The 16,073-nt window shown below is 41.6% G+C and overlaps 1 pseudogene; it reads left to right on the top strand.

Moving 5' to 3' along the window:
• Nucleotides 1-10,662: 10,662 nt before the first annotated feature.
• Nucleotides 10,663-14,877, top strand: LOC119272265 (annotated as a pseudogene).
• The last annotated feature ends 1,196 nt before the right edge of the window (nucleotides 14,878-16,073 follow it).

The raw sequence follows: 16,073 nt of genomic DNA, 5'->3' as shown, positions 1-16,073 counted from the left end.
TTTTTTTCTCTATCTTTTTTTTTCTCTCTCCCTCTTTCCAAAACAAACTAGATAAGATGTAGATTGGATCAAGCGAAGATGGGAACGATCTCAATTATGATTATGACAATGAACGATGGGTAGCACGTGGAGGAAATTGATGGATGGGTGGTGGACAGCGGAAGGGATAATGATGCAGCGGCGACGTGACTAATGTGAACAGAACTCGAAACTCTAAACGACCTAGACACTAAGACCAGCAACTCGACACGACGATGCAACCGATAATTCAACTATGCAAGCAATGAAAAGAAAATTGCAAAGGCTCAGACTGGCTTGGACAAAGGATGAATAGATCTAACTCTTTTTTGTGGATTTTTCTTGGACAATAGGTAAGAAAATAAATCCAATCTAGGAAAACTGGAAATTCTCACCGAGCAACCTGAAAACTGATACCACTTGATAGAGGCGAGGGTGTCCCGATCTTTCGATGAGATGATAACTATCGATTTGGTGGAGACGACTTTGACGATCCGACTACAAACGTGCACGACGTTGCGCCTTAGCAATCGCTAAACCAATCTCCTGAGGTTACTGACGATGTTAGAAGCACGGTCAGCCTGACCACGAAGGTCTATTCCTGCAAGCAATCGAAGAACGAGCAAGAATATGATAAAGCAATCTGAATATTGCAAATATATATGAGGTATTGATAATGGTGGGGATCCGTAAGCGGTCTTGGTCTGGTCGTTGGACACAAACGAAGTACACGAAGTTGCAATGGCTAACATTTAACTAAACAAATCCCAAGAAAAAGCTACTAGATGGATCTACTTATATAGGAGCAAGGGGTGGCGGCCAAGGAGGTGGGAGGACGTCCCAAGGCAGCCTAAAACTAAATCTAGGTCGTACAAGGCCAATGGGCCCAAGTGGAGGTGATGTAACAGCTTTGGACTTGTAGTTTGACTCGGATTCTGCTGCAGCATCAGATTGTTTCGTCCACAACTCAACGCTCCGGACGAATTTGAAGGTGATTCCAATTGGGTTGGAAAGTGCACGAAATCTAGTTTCCAACAAAAAAAGAATCACCCAATTCGGAGTCCGTATGAAAAACTTGTGTGCGTTTTGAGTCAGGTGTGTCTGTGCAGTCCGAATCTGAATCCAGAACGTGAGAGACTTGGACTCTATCTTCTCTTGGGCCAAAAGTGACGTGAGAGAACATTTTGGACAGCAAATAAACATCTCTTTCTTCCTTATCTTCATATGTGGATTGTACAAATGTCCCATACACCTGCAATTAGACAAAACACAAAAGTGTGTGAAGTATTTTTGTTCTGGATAACATAAATAAATTATTGAATAGTTTGCACTAGAAATCACCTGACAAATATGCATATATGCAATATTTTTGGTCATATCCAAGGTAGTCATGTCCTCATCACTTATTAAACAGACTGATTCACAAAGCCCAACATCATTTGACGGCTGAGTCAGAAGAAAAGGCCCATAGCGCTCTGAGTAAAGGCCCGTAGCGCTCTCCACCATATCTTCCATTACCAAAAAAAAGAGACCCGGCCCCATTCACAAAAAATGAGACCGCATAATCTCTTTCCCAATCCCATCTCTCTCTCTCGAACTCCCAGGTCTCTCCGCATCTCCCCATGATGACCAGATCCATGTCTCGCAAATTGGAGCAAGGAATTTGGGCATGGATCCCTCTCTCAATCACATCTCTCGCTTTCTCACAAACTCTCAGATCTCTTCTCTCCTCACCTCAAATTGTAGCAAGGACTCTTTTATCCTCACCTCAAATTGCATCAAGGACTCTTCTATCCTCACCTCAAATTGCAGCAAGGACGTTGGGGCGTGGATCTCCTGCGCTCAACGAGGTTATCGCACTAAAATTATTTTCCTCATGTGGATCAGGTTCCCCTTCTCACATTGATTTTTTTCCTAGATTGGATTCAAAAAAAATCTAAGTATTCAATTTCAAATCTAATCTTCTCACGTATGCTCTTTGGATACGTCACGGAGATCGGCTCGTGATGAGGACATCAATACAATTGTTACACCCACAGGCCCTGCTGCTATACATACTGGACCAATTACTAGAGCTCGCGCACGCCAACTAAATTACCAGGTACTTTCTTTTCTTGGTAATGATTCTAATGTTCATGAGAATATGATGCTGCCTAAATTGGATACATTTGTTGATGAGGACATCAATACAATTGTTACACCGACAACCCCTGCTGCTATACATACTGGACCAATTACTAGAGCTCGTGCACGCCAACTAAATTACCAGGTACTTTCGTTTCTTGGTAATGATTCTAATGTTCATGAGAATATGATGCTGCCTAAATTAGATACATTTGTTTTGCTTACAAATGAAGGGCCTAGCTTGGAGAAGGATGAACATTGGAGCAAGAACAAGCATGGAGATGATGGCATGCGCAAGGGGAACAAGAACGGAGTTACAAGTGATGATTTCAGGACTTTGAAGCCACCATAATGGGTGCATGAAGCCTTGAACGAAATATACAAGATGCCACTTCGTAAATTTCGTCCCGAGGCTATTTTAGGTGCTGCGTCACCTTATTATTGGGCCAGGCCCATGTAATTTCGAAATACATAAGTATAGGCTATTTTTAGAGTCCGTATGTGTGGGGAAACAAGAGATAGGGTTGATTTCGGACCCCTCCACCAAGGGCCACGAAATTCCCCCCCTCTTCCTCCATATATACAGCCCTTAGGGCATCGTTTAGACTTTGGGTTTTGTTTAGATTAAAAGTTCGCCATAGCTGCAACTTCGCATACTTCGTTTGTGTTCAACGACCAGACAAAGGCGTCACAGAACCCCACCTTGATCAATAAAGCTTTCATCTTATATTCACAATATCCAGATTGCAATCTCAGTTTCTTGCTTGTTCTTCGTTTGCTCGCAGGAAACAGACCCTCGTGGTCAGGTTGATCGTGCTCCGGCGTGGTCAATAACCTCTCGCAGTTGGTTTAGCGATTGCTAAGGCGCGACGTCCTCGCACGTTCGTAGTCGGATCGTCAAAGTCGACTGCCACCAAAGCGATATCCATCATCTCATCGAAAGACGGGACACCTTTGCCTCTATCAAGTGGTATCAGATTTCCAGGTTGCTCGGTGAGATTTTACAGTTTTTCGTAGTTTAGATCAAGTCTGTTCTTCATACCTATAGTCCACGACACAAAAAAAATTAGGGTTAGTTCATCATATCCGAACCAATCTGAGCCTTTGCATAATCTTTTTAGGGTTTTGCTTTGTTGAATTTGCGGTTGCATCGTCGTGTCTAGTTGCTGGTCTTAGAGTCTAGTCTTTTAGAGTTTCGAGTTCTGGTCATAAGTTGTCACGCCGCCGCCACACCATCATCATCACCCCTGCCATCTACCACCACCGCTTATCCGCCACCGCTTCGAATCCGTATCCATATACCACCACAGCTGTCATATACCACCACCGCTGCCATCTACCACCATATATCCACCACCAATCCGAGTTCTTGTCATATTAGGTTCGTTTTCGAGATCCATCTAGATTCCGATTCGTGTTTCCTTGCCGGAGTAGGTTTCGAAAAAAAAAAGAGTCTGGAAACCACGCTCCGTTTAGGCCCAAAATTTTTTGAAAACGCATTTTTTGAAAAAAAAAATTGGCTATCCTATTTTTAGGTGTTTCTGAGTGTTTTGAGACAGGTGCCATTATAGGAAGTTTTTTTTGACCCGTTTCCAGTTTTTGGGTCCGGGCAGTCGAAAAAAAAATTTGTCGAAAAAATTTCGTGCCCATCCTGTCAGTTTGAGCTAGGAAGAGTTTTGAGACACTCGCCATTATAGTGATTTTTCGCAAAAAAAAAGCAGCGCAAAAAAAAGAGCGCAAAACAAAAAAAAGAGTGAATTTTATTTTCCAGAGTGTGCTTTTCCCTTGTTTACATGCCGCGCCGTGATTTTGTTGGTGTTCTAGGCTCGCGTCTCTAGCACAGTCTAGCCTAGGACCAGCACAGTACCGTCGTTGAGCGTTTATTCAACTTTGCATCTCTGAATTGATTATTGCTGACCCTTTTTGCTACCATATTATAAGCCTTCCCAGCTCCACATACATCTACGTCGTGCGTTTGACTCTCCCTGGTAATCGCTCTATCCAAGCTTTGGGAGTTTTTGACTACAACGGTTGCCGATCACCGCCTGCTGCTGGGTAAGAACTGGTAAGAATTTGAGATTTGCTTGACGGATTTGTGACACCCACCACCACCTCTTGTTAGTAGTCTGTAGGATCATATTCTTGTGTGTTTCTATTGCTGCTAACCATGCCAGGATCACAAGCCGACGAGACTGACTGGGAGAACATGATGAATGAGGACTTGCATGATAAATTTCAGCAAATGATGAGTGGACAGGTGCAAGACGTGCTAAACAGATTTGAAGAGGCCATGGAGAAGATAGATGGCATGGAGAAGACGTTCGAAACAAAGCTCGATAACAAGTTTAATGAATTGCTCGCGCGTCTTCCACCACCACCACCCGCTGCACCTAACGCACCTCTCCAACAACAACAACGACTGCCTCCACGTCGCGAAATAGACCTCCGCCGAGCGAGCCGTGTTCCTCTTGCGTTTGGCCAAACTGTTGGTGCTGCTGTTGATACTTCTGTGGCTCCTGCTGCTGATGCGGAGGAGGATGATTATATGGGAGATTACGAGGATAAGGTTGGTCAAAATCAGAACTACGTGCAACCACCAGCACCACCACCAGCAGGTCGACCTCAGGTATATATTCGTAATGGTAGGCCTGCACCACCACCTTAGGTACGAGATGATGTCCATATTCCTAAAATGAAATTGAATATTCCACCATTTGAGGGTAGATATGTTCCTGATATATATCTTACTTGGGAGTTAGAAACTGAACAACGTTTTACATGTTTACAATATCCCGAGGAGAGACGGGTTGCTGCTGCTGTTTGTGCTTTCACTAGTTTTGCATGTGTCTGGTGGTCTGAACATTGTAGATTATATCCTATTCCAACTACTTGGGCTGCTTTGAAAACTGCTATGCGTACGCGTTGGGTTCCACCCTATTATCAACGTGAATTGCTTCAAAAATTGCAGCGTTTAAGACAAGGAAAAAATTCTGTAGAAGAATATTATCAGGAATTACAAACTGGCATGATTCGATGTGGTATTGTTGAGGAGAATGAAGCTATGCTTGCACGTTTTCTAGGTGGATTAAATAGAGAGATTCAGACCATTCTAGACTATAAGGAGTATACTAATATCACTCGTGTATTCCATCTTGCTTGTAAAGCTGAACGTGAAGTGCAGGATCGACAAGCATTGGCGCGAACTAACTTTTCTGCAGGCCGACCTTCATCATGGACACCGCGTGCATCTTCTACTTCAACTGCACCAGCACCTCAATCAGGTGCCTCCTCCAGTCGTGATACAAGAAAACAGGCACAACCACCATTATCTGCCAAGGGCGCACCTGCCGGGCCTGCACAGAGTTCTTCTTCCATGGCATCAACAGGGCACACAAGTGATATTATTTGTCATCCTTATAAGGGAGGAGGTCATTATGCGAGAGAATGCAAATCTCCGCGTGTGATGATTGCTACTGCGGATGGTGGATATGAGTCCGCTAGTGACTATGATGAGGAGACTTTGGCTCTTATTACACGTGAAGAACATGGTGGAGATGATTCTGATCATGAGATGCAATACATGGCTCTTGAAGACGCTGACAGGTATGAATGTTTAGTTGCTCAACGTGTTTTGAGTGTGCAGGTCACACAAGCTGAGCAAAATCAGAGGCACAATTTGTTCCATACCAAGGGAGTTGTGAAGGAACGTTCTGTGCGCGTCATCATAGACGGAAGTAGTTGCAACAACTTGGCTAGCATGGAGATGGTGGAGAAGCTTTCTCTCACCACAAGACCACATCCACATCCTTACTACATCCAATGGTTCAACAACTGCGGCAAGGGTAAGGTAACACGTACTGTTCGTGTGCATTTTAGTATCTCTACATATGCTGATTATGTTGATTGTGATGTGGTACCTATGCAAGCATGTTCCTTATTACTTGGTAGACCATGGCAATTTGATAAAAATTCTGTACACCATGGTAGAAACAATCACTATACTCTTGTTCATAAGGATAAAAATATTACTTTGCTTCCTATGACTCCTGATTCCATTTTGAAACATGATATTAATAGAGCTAATAAAGCAAAACAGGAGAAGAATAAGAGTGAAAATCAGATTGTGGCAAAAGAATTTGAGCAACAAATGAAGCCTAATAATAAACCATCTAGTGTTGCTTCTGAAATTAAATTGAAAAGTGCATGTTTATTTGCCACCAAATCTGATATTGATGAGCTAGATTTCAGCAAATCTGTTTGCTATGCTTTTGTGTGCAAAGAGGCATTATTTTCATTCGAGGACGTGCCTTCCTCTTTGCCTCCTGCTGTCACTAACATTTTGCAGGAGTTCGCTGACGTCTTTCCACAAGACGTGCCACCGGGATTACCGCCTATTCGAGGGATTGAGCATCAGATTGACTTAATTCCCGGTGCTTCACTGCCAAACCGTGCACCATACCATACCAATCCAGAGGAGACGAAGGAGATTATGCGTCAAGTACAAGAGTTTCTCGACAAAGGTTATATACGCGAATCCCTTAGTCCTTGTGCTGTTCCTATTATTCTAGTGCCGGAAAAGGATGGTACATCACGTATGTGTGTTGATTGTAGAGGCATTAATAATATTACTATTCGTTATCATCATCCTATTCCTAGGCTAGATGATATGCTTGATGAATTGAGTGGCTCTACAATATTCTCCAAAGTTGATTTGCGTAGTGGATACCATCAAATTCGTATGAAATTGGGAGATGAATGGAAAACAGCATTTAAAACTAAGTTTGGATTATATGAGTGGTTAGTCATGCCTTTTGGGTTAACTAATGCACCTAGTACTTTCATGAGATTAATGAACGAAGTTTTACGTGCTTTCATTGGACGATTTGTGGTAGTTTACTTTGATGACATATCGATTTATAGCAGATCTTTGGAAGAACAATTGGAACATTTACGTGCTGTTTTTATTGCTTTACGTGATGCACGTTTGTTTGGTAACCTTGGGAAGTGCACCTTTTGCACCGACCGGGTATCTTTTCTTGGCTATGTTGTTACTCCACAGGGAATTGAAGTTGATAAAGCCAAGATTGAAGCTATTGAGAGTTGGCCGCAGCCCAAAACGGTCACACACGTGAGGAGTTTTCTTGGCCTCGCTGGAGTCTATAGGCGTTTTGTGAGAGATTTCAGCACCATTGCTGCACCTCTCAATGAGCTTACAAAGCAAGATGTGCCTTTTCTTTGGGGTACCGCACAGGAAGAAGCCTTCTCGGTATTGAAAGATAAGTTGACACATGCTCCTTTACTCCAACTTCCTGATTTTAATAAGACTTTTGAGCTTGAATGTGATGCTAGTGGAATTGGATTAGGAGGTGTGTTATTACAAGATGGCAAACCTGTTGCATACTTTTATGAAAAATTGAGTGGGCCTAGTCTGAATTATTCTACTTATGATAAAGAATTATATGCTCTTGTTCGGACTTTAGAAACATGGCAACATTATTTATGGCCCAAAGAATTTGTTATACATTCTGATCATGAATCTTTGAAACATATTAAAAGTCAAGCTAAACTGAATCGTAGACATGCTAAATGGGTTGAATTCATTGAGACTTTCCCTTATGTCATTAAACACAAGAAGGGAAAAGAAAATGTTATTGCTGATGCATTGTCTCGTCGCTATACTATGCTTTCACAACTTGACTTCAAAATATTTGGTTTGGAGACCATCAAAGATCAATATGTGCATGATGCTGATTTTAAAGATGTAATGCAGAATTGCAAAGAAGGAAGAATGTGGAACAAGTTTGTCGTTAACGATGGATTTGTGTTTCGTGCTAACAAGCTATGCATTCCAGCTAGCTCCGTTCGTCTTTCGTTGTTGCAGGAGGCGCATGGAGGAGGACTAATGGGACACTTTGGCGTGAAGAAGACGGAGGACGTACTTGCTACACATTTCTTTTGGCCAAAGATGAGACGGGATGTTGAGTGTTTTATTGCTCGCTGCACTACATGTCAAAAAGCTAAGTCACGACTCAATCCTCATGGTTTATATATGCCTTTGCCTGTACCTAGTGTTCCTTGGGAGGATATATCTATGGACTTGGTTTTAGGTTTACCTCGAACAAAGAAGGGGAGGGATAGCATATTTGTTGTCGTGGATAGATTCTCGAAAATGGCACACTTTATACCATGTCATAAAAGCGATGATGCTGTTAATGTTGCTGATTTGTTCTTTCGTGAAATTATTCGCTTGCATGGTGTGCCAAATACTATTGTTTCAGATCGTGATACTAAATTTCTTAGCCACTTTTGGAAATGTTTATGGGCTAAGTTGGGGACTAAACTGCTTTTTAGTACTACTTGTCACCCCCAAACTGATGGCCAAACTGAAGTAGGCAATAGAACATTGTCTACTATGCTTAGGGCTGTTTTGAAGAGTAATAAGAAAATGTGGGAGGAATGCTTGCCTCATATTGAATTTGCTTATAATCGTTCATTGCATTCTACTACTAAGATGTGCCCTTTTGAAGTTGTGTATGGTTTCCTACCTCGTGCACCTATTGATTTGTTGCCTCTTCCATCTTCGGAGAAGGTTAATTTTGATGCTAAACAACGTGCTGAATTGATTTTAAAAATGCATGAGTTAACAAAGGAAAACATTGAGCGTATGAATGCCAAATATAAACTTGCTGGAGATAAGGGTAGAAAACATGTTGTGTTTGCACCTGGAGATCTTGTTTGGTTACATTTGCGTAAGGATAGATTTCCTGATTTGCGCAAATCAAAGCTCATGCCACGGGTTGATGGTCCCTTTAAGGTGTTAGAGAAAATAAATGATAATGCATATAAACATGAGCTGCCTGCAGATTTTGGGGTTAGTCCCACTTTTAACATTGCAGATTTGAAGCCTTATTTGGGTGAGGAAGATGAACTTCCGTCGAGGATGACTTCATTTCAAGAAGGGGAGGATGATGAGGACATCAATACAATTGTTACACCCACAGGCCCTGCTGCTATACATACTGGACCAATTACTAGAGCTCGCGCACGCCAACTAAATTACCAGGTACTTTCATTTCTTGGTAATGATTCTAATGTTCATGAGAATATGATGCTGCCTAAATTGGATACATTTGTTATGCTTACAAATAAAGGGCCTAGCTTGGAGAAGGATGAACATTGGAGCAAGAACAAGCATGGAGATGATGGCATGCGCAAGGGGAACAAGAACGGAGTTACAAGTGATGATTTCAGGACTTTGAAGCCACCATAATGGGCGCATGAAGCCTTGGACGAAATATACAAGATGCCACTTCATAAATTTCGTCCCGAGGTTATTATAGGTGCTGCGTCACCTTATTATTGGGCCAGGCCCATGTAATTTCGAAATACATAAGTATAGGCTATTTTTAGAGTCCGTATGTGTGGGGAAACAAGAGATAGGGTTGATTTCGGACCCCTCCACCAAGGGCCACGAAATTCCCCCCTCTTCCTCCATATATACAACCCTTAGGGCATCGTTTAGACTTTGGGTTTTGTTTAGATTAAAAGTTCGCCATAGCTGCAACTTCGCGTACTTCGTTTGTGTTCAACGACCTGACAAAGGCGTCACAGAACCCCACCTTGATCAATAAAGCTTTCATCTTATATTCGCAATATCCAGATTGCAATCTCAGTTTCTTGCTTGTTCTTCGTTTGCTCGCAGGAAACAGACCCTCGTGGTCAGGTTGATCGTGCTCCAGCGTGGTCGATAACCTCTCGGAGTTGGTTTAGCGATTGCTAAGGCGCGACGTCCTCGCACGTTCGTAGTCGGATCGTCAAAGTCGACTTCCACCAAAGCGATATCCATCATCTCATTGAAAGACGGGACACCCCGCCTCTATCTGCTCGGGGCAGAACTAAGCCCATTAGGCTAGCCTATAAATTAAGCCTGCAGCATAACATAGACCATCTCAAATCAAGGAGGCTCTGTTCATTGTCAACATCGTCATTGGTCAGATTCTCCTATTAGGTGCAACGGTTGCCTCTATTCAGTTGCTTTTCACCCAATTTTTAGATGATTATTTTTTCTGTTGGTTCAATCACATTGTTAGGCTTTGCACTTACTATGTCATACAAACTAATCTTTCTTTCTGATTATTCTGTTCGTTGTCAACATCCTCATTGGTCAGATTCTCCTATTAGGTGCGACGGTTGCCTCTGTTCAGTTTCTTTTCACCCAATTTTTAGATGATTATTTTTTCTGTTGGTTCAATCACATTGTTAGGCTTTGCACTTACTATGTCATACAAACTAATCTTTCTTTTCGATTATAAAGTCTTTGATTTGGCTAAGACTATAACAAGTTCTAATCTTCAAAATTGTGTTCGCTTACAGGTCAAATTCTTTTGTTTTCAGTTGAAACAATGGCATACGATATGCTCGAGGCGATTAACAATGGGAAGGATTCCTTGAAAGTGAAGGTCAGAGTAATTAGGCTATGGGACACCATTAACCTCAATAACAATGAACTAGAGCCTTGACATGATACTGCTTGATGAACAGGTCAGTTTATTGGTAAAAGGATTTTTTTCCAACATAAATAGGTCACTATGATTTAAATACCAATGCATCTTCTGGCTCCATTATAATGTTTCAGGGCACTATGATACATGCCAAGGTAATAAAACATATGGTTAACAAATTTAGGCCATTGATCCAAGAAGGTTTAGTCTACATGATTGCAAATTTCAAGGTTACATCTGCCATGAATTTCCGTCCAGTTGAAGACGACAAGATTATTAACTTCTTGCACACAACAAAAATTCAAGAGATTAAGGGACTTAAAATATCAAAATAGCAAAACAAAGTTTCATGTTTTGTAGTGTTGAAGTTCTTTCCACAAGAGATGGCCAGAGGATGTACTTATCCGGTATGATTATATTTGTTTAAATTATTAACTTGAATCTTCACCGCATATTAACACCATCTTATTTAGCAGATGTCATTTGGGTAGCAAGTTATATAGGGAATATTGAAGAGACGGAGACAACTCATGGGATTTCCAAGATTCGAGATATTGTACTTAGAATTGAGTAAGTACACTTAAATAAAATTGTATGAACAAAATATCATGTCTGCTCATAGTCATATCTGTTGGAATATACAGGGATCAAAAAGTTAATATTAGACTGTGGGATAATAAGGTCGACCAAATTGATGAAGATTCTATGGGACGTGTTGTCATAGTAACATCAACAACTGTCAGAAAACTGAAAGGTTTGTATTTATATCAATCAAGGGTAAGTAGTGTTATGCATGTCTTTTTTGTATTCGAATTTAATATCAAGTGCTTGCAGAGTACTCGCTGTCATCTACAGGTGCGAGCGAAGTATATATCGATTTGGATATTGATGAGGACATGACTACCTTGGACACGACCAAAAATATTGCATACATGCATATTTGTCAGGTGATTTCTAATGCAAACTATTCAATAGTCTATTTATGTTATCCAGAACAAAAATACTTCACACACTTTTGTGTTTTGTCTAATTGCAGGTGCATGGGACATTTGTACAATCCACATATGAAGATAAGGGAAAAGGAGATGTTTAGGTTGTGTTCAAAAAGTCCTCTCACGTCACTTTTGGGCCAAGAGAAGATAGAGTCCAAGTCTCTCATGTTCTGGATTCAGATTCGGACTGACATACCTGACTCAAAACGCCAACAACTTTTTCATACAGACTTCAAATTGGGTGATTCTTTTTCTGTTGGAAATTAGATTTCGTGCTCTTTCCATCCCAATTGGATTCACCTTCAAATTCGTCTGGAGCGTTGAGTTACGAACGAAACAATCTGACGTTGCAGCAGAATCCGAGTCAAACTACAAGCCCAAAGGTGTTGCATCACCTCCACTTGGGCCCATGAGCCTTGTACGACCTAGGGTTAGTTTTAGGCTGCCTTGGGACGTCCTCCCACCTCCTTGGCCGCCACCCCTTGCTCCTATATAAGTAGATCCATCTAGTAGCTTTTTCCTGGGGATTCGTTTAGTTAAAAGTTAGCCATTGCAACTTCGTGTACTTCGTTTGTGTCCAACGACCAGACCAAGACCGCTTACGGATCCCCACCATTATCAATACTTCATATATATTCACAATATTTAGATTGCTTTATCATTGATAGAGGCGGGGGTGTCCCGATCTTTCGATGAGATGATAACTATCGATTTGGTGGAGACGACTTTGACGATCCGACTACAAACGTGCACGACGTTGCGCCTTAGCAATCGCTAAACCAACTCCGAGAGGTTATTGACCACGCCGGAGCACAATCAACCTGACCACGAACGTCTATTCCTGCAAGCAATCGAAGAACAAGCAAGAATATGATAAAAGCAATCTGAATATTGCGAGTATATATGAAGTATTGATAAAGGTGGGGATCCGTAAGCGGTCTTGGTCTGGTCGTTGGACACAAACGAAGTACACGAAGTTGCAATGGCTAACTTTTAACTAAACAAATCCCAAGGAAAAGCTACTAGATGGATCTACTTATATAGGAGCAAGGGGTGGCGGCCAAGGAGGTGGGAGGACGTCCCAAGGCAGCCTAAAACTAAATATAGGTCGTACAAGGCCAATGGGCCCAAGTGGAGGTGATGTAACACCTTTGGACTTGTAGTTTGACTCGGATTCTGCTGCAGCATCAGATTGTTTCGTCCACAACTCAACGCTCCGGACGAATTTGAAGGTGATTCCAATTGGGTTGGAAAGTGCACGAAATCTAGTTTCCAACAAAAAAAGAATCACCCAATTCGGAGTCCGTATGAAAAACTTGTGTGTGTTTTGAGTCAGGTATGTCTGTGCAGTCCGAATCTGAATCCAGAACGTGAGAGACTTGGACTCTATCTTCTCTTGGGCCAAAAGTGACGTGAGAGAACTTTTTGGACAGCAAATAAACATCTCTTTCTTCCTTATCTTCATATGTGGATTGTACAAATGTCCCATACACCTGCAATTAGACAAAACACAAAAGTGTGTGAATTATTTTTGTTCTTGATAACATAAATAGATTATTGAATAGTTTGCACTAGAAATCACCTGACAAATATGCATATATGCAATATTTTTGGTCATATCCAAGGTAGTCATGTCCTCATCACCAAGAGTCATCGGGGCAGGATCTATATCGACGACGCAGGATGGGGTCCCGAGGCCGATTCGATTGAGTACGGGTACCGGGTCCCCTTTGGTGGCATACACGTTTTCATTGGCAAAATCGGTGAGCCTGGGCCTGAGCCGGACATCTGCACCGACCTCATCGAGACGGCTCAGCGTGCGAGATCTACCTGGGCTAAACCGGCCGTGAAGCGTGTCTTCGTTGGAGTCGTCCACGAAGGAGAGCGTGAGGACGAATCAGAACACGGTAGCAAGACCGTCGTCTATTCCGATGACGAGTCCTCGACCGGAGAGACCGAATCGTTGTACCAGTTGCAAGACGACCAGATTATGATAGAGGCGGAGGTGTCCCGATCTTTCGATGAGATGATAACTATCGATTTGGTGGAGACGACTTTGACGATCCGACTACGAACGTGCACGACGTTGCGCCTTAGCAATCGCTAAACCAATCTCCTGAGGTTACTGACGATGCCGGAAGCACGGTCAGCCTGACCACGAAGGTCTATTCCTGCAAGCAATCGAAGAACGAGCAAGAATATGATAAAGCAATCTGAATATTGCAAATATATATGAGGTATTGATAATGGTGGGGATCCGTAAGCGGTCTTGGTCTGGTCGTTGGACACAAACGAAGTACACGAAGTTGCAATGGCTAACTTTTAACTAAACAAATCCCAAGGAAAAGCTACTAGATGGATCTACTTATATAGGAGCAAGGGGTGGTGGCCAAGGAGGTGGGAGGACGTCCCAAGGCAGCCTAAAACTAAATCTAGGTCGTACAAGGCCAATGGGCCCAAGTGGAGGTGATGTAACACCTTTGGACTTGTAGTTCGACTCGGATTCTGCTGCAGCATCAGATTGTTTCGTCCACAACTCAACGCTCCGGACGAATTTGAAGGTGATTCCAATTGGGTTGGAAAGTGCACGAAATCTAGTTTCCAACAAAAAAAGAATCACCCAATTCGGAGTCCGTATGAAAAATTTGTGTCCGTTTTGAGTCAGGTGTGTCTGTGCAGTCCGAATCTGAATCCAGAACGTGAGAGACTTGGACTCTATCTTCTCTTGGGCCAAAAGTGACGTGAGAGAACTTTTTGGACAGCAAATAAACATCTCTTTCTTTCTTATCTTCATATGTGGATTGTACAAATGTCCCATACACCTGCAATTAGACAAAACACAAAAGTGTGTGAAGTATTTTTGTTCTGGATAACATAAATAGATTATTGAATAGTTTGCACTAGAAATCACCTGACAAATATGCATATATGCAATATTTTTGGTCATATCCAAGGTAGTCATGTCCTCATCATCCTCCCCTTCTTGAAAATAAAGCCGTCCTCGGCGTTGCTTAATCTGAAATGTGGCTAACAAAAGAGACAAGGTGTACATGTTGTATATGTATATGTCATCCATTTTTACTTCCCTTGATTTTTGCATATATGACACATGAATAGATGAGTAACTTGCATAGTTCATAAAATCTAAAGCCAAAAAATTAGCACAAGAAGTAGAAGGCATGAAAATATTGCAACTCAGTTTGCACATATAAGTGAATCTCTTATTCATTTTAAAAGATTGACAATGTTCATCATTAAACCATCCCAACATTGGTGAATAAACCTTACTTGCATCAAATTTACATGCTACAACATGCTTAAATAAGCAAACATGCAATAAGTCATTCAACACAGAATCATCACCAAGATTAGAGGTCATATCAAAATGATTAAACATTGGTTCTTTTCCATCAATAGTTAATTCAATGGGTGCACTCAAAATTGTTGGTATTTCAGTTGATTGATCACATGGCAAAGTCAAATTATCAACGTAGTCCTCTAAAATAGGTGGTGTGATCAAAGTAGTGGGTAGCTCATCAGATGGTGCATTCAAATTGACAAGGCATTCATCATTCTCATGTAGAGATGGAAGATCAGTACTTTTGTCATTACCTCTTATGATCAACTCAGATGATGTAGCCACTCTCGGGGGCGATGTGTCACATGGTGGAGGTGATGTAGTCCTGACAACAACGGATGTGGTTGTCATAGTATGCCTAGTAGTTGAAGGAACAATCATATCAACTCTTGGAATGTGCACCGTGCGCTTGTTCTCCTCGTCGCCAACACGTCGTTTTATTTCCTGTTCAGCTTTGCAAGCAAGATGAAACAAATGGTCCATAGGATAACACTCTTCATGAATTAGTATCTCTTGAATATCACGGTTTAATCCTCCCCAAAATCTATCCATAAAATCATCTTCACTTTCTTCTAAAGAGGAATGCAACAAGGTAGTTTGTAAATCATCATAATATTTTGTTACAGTTTCACTACCTTGTTTTAAGTGTTGCAACTTCTTAGTCATGTCACGAGTATAATAAGCAGGGACGAAAGTATGTCGCATGGCAAGTTTCAAATCATCCCAAGTAGTAGGTATATAATCAAGGTGTAACCGACAATATTCACTCCACCAAACCAAAGCATAACCAGTGAAAGAACCAACCGCAACCTTAACCTTTTTATGTTCATCGAAATTATGGGAAGCAAATATATTTTTTATGTCGAACTCCCATTCAATATATAAAGCAGGTTTAAAACGGCCATTAAATGGTGGTATAGATACATTAACCTGATCATGTGCATTTGGATGTTTGTGCACCTCTCGTGACGGTTGTGGTATTTGCAAAGGTGGTGGCACGTCTCCCGCGATCGACAAAGCCCATGAATTGACTCTGGATCCTGTCATGATTAGTAGAACAAGAAACAAAACCCAAAAATA

The sequence above is a fragment of the Triticum dicoccoides genome, chromosome 3A (genome assembly GCF_002162155.2).
Source record: "Triticum dicoccoides isolate Atlit2015 ecotype Zavitan chromosome 3A, WEW_v2.0, whole genome shotgun sequence".
Lineage (NCBI taxonomy): Eukaryota > Viridiplantae > Streptophyta > Magnoliopsida > Poales > Poaceae > Triticum > Triticum dicoccoides.
This window is presented reverse-complemented; position numbering and strand designations above follow the sequence as displayed.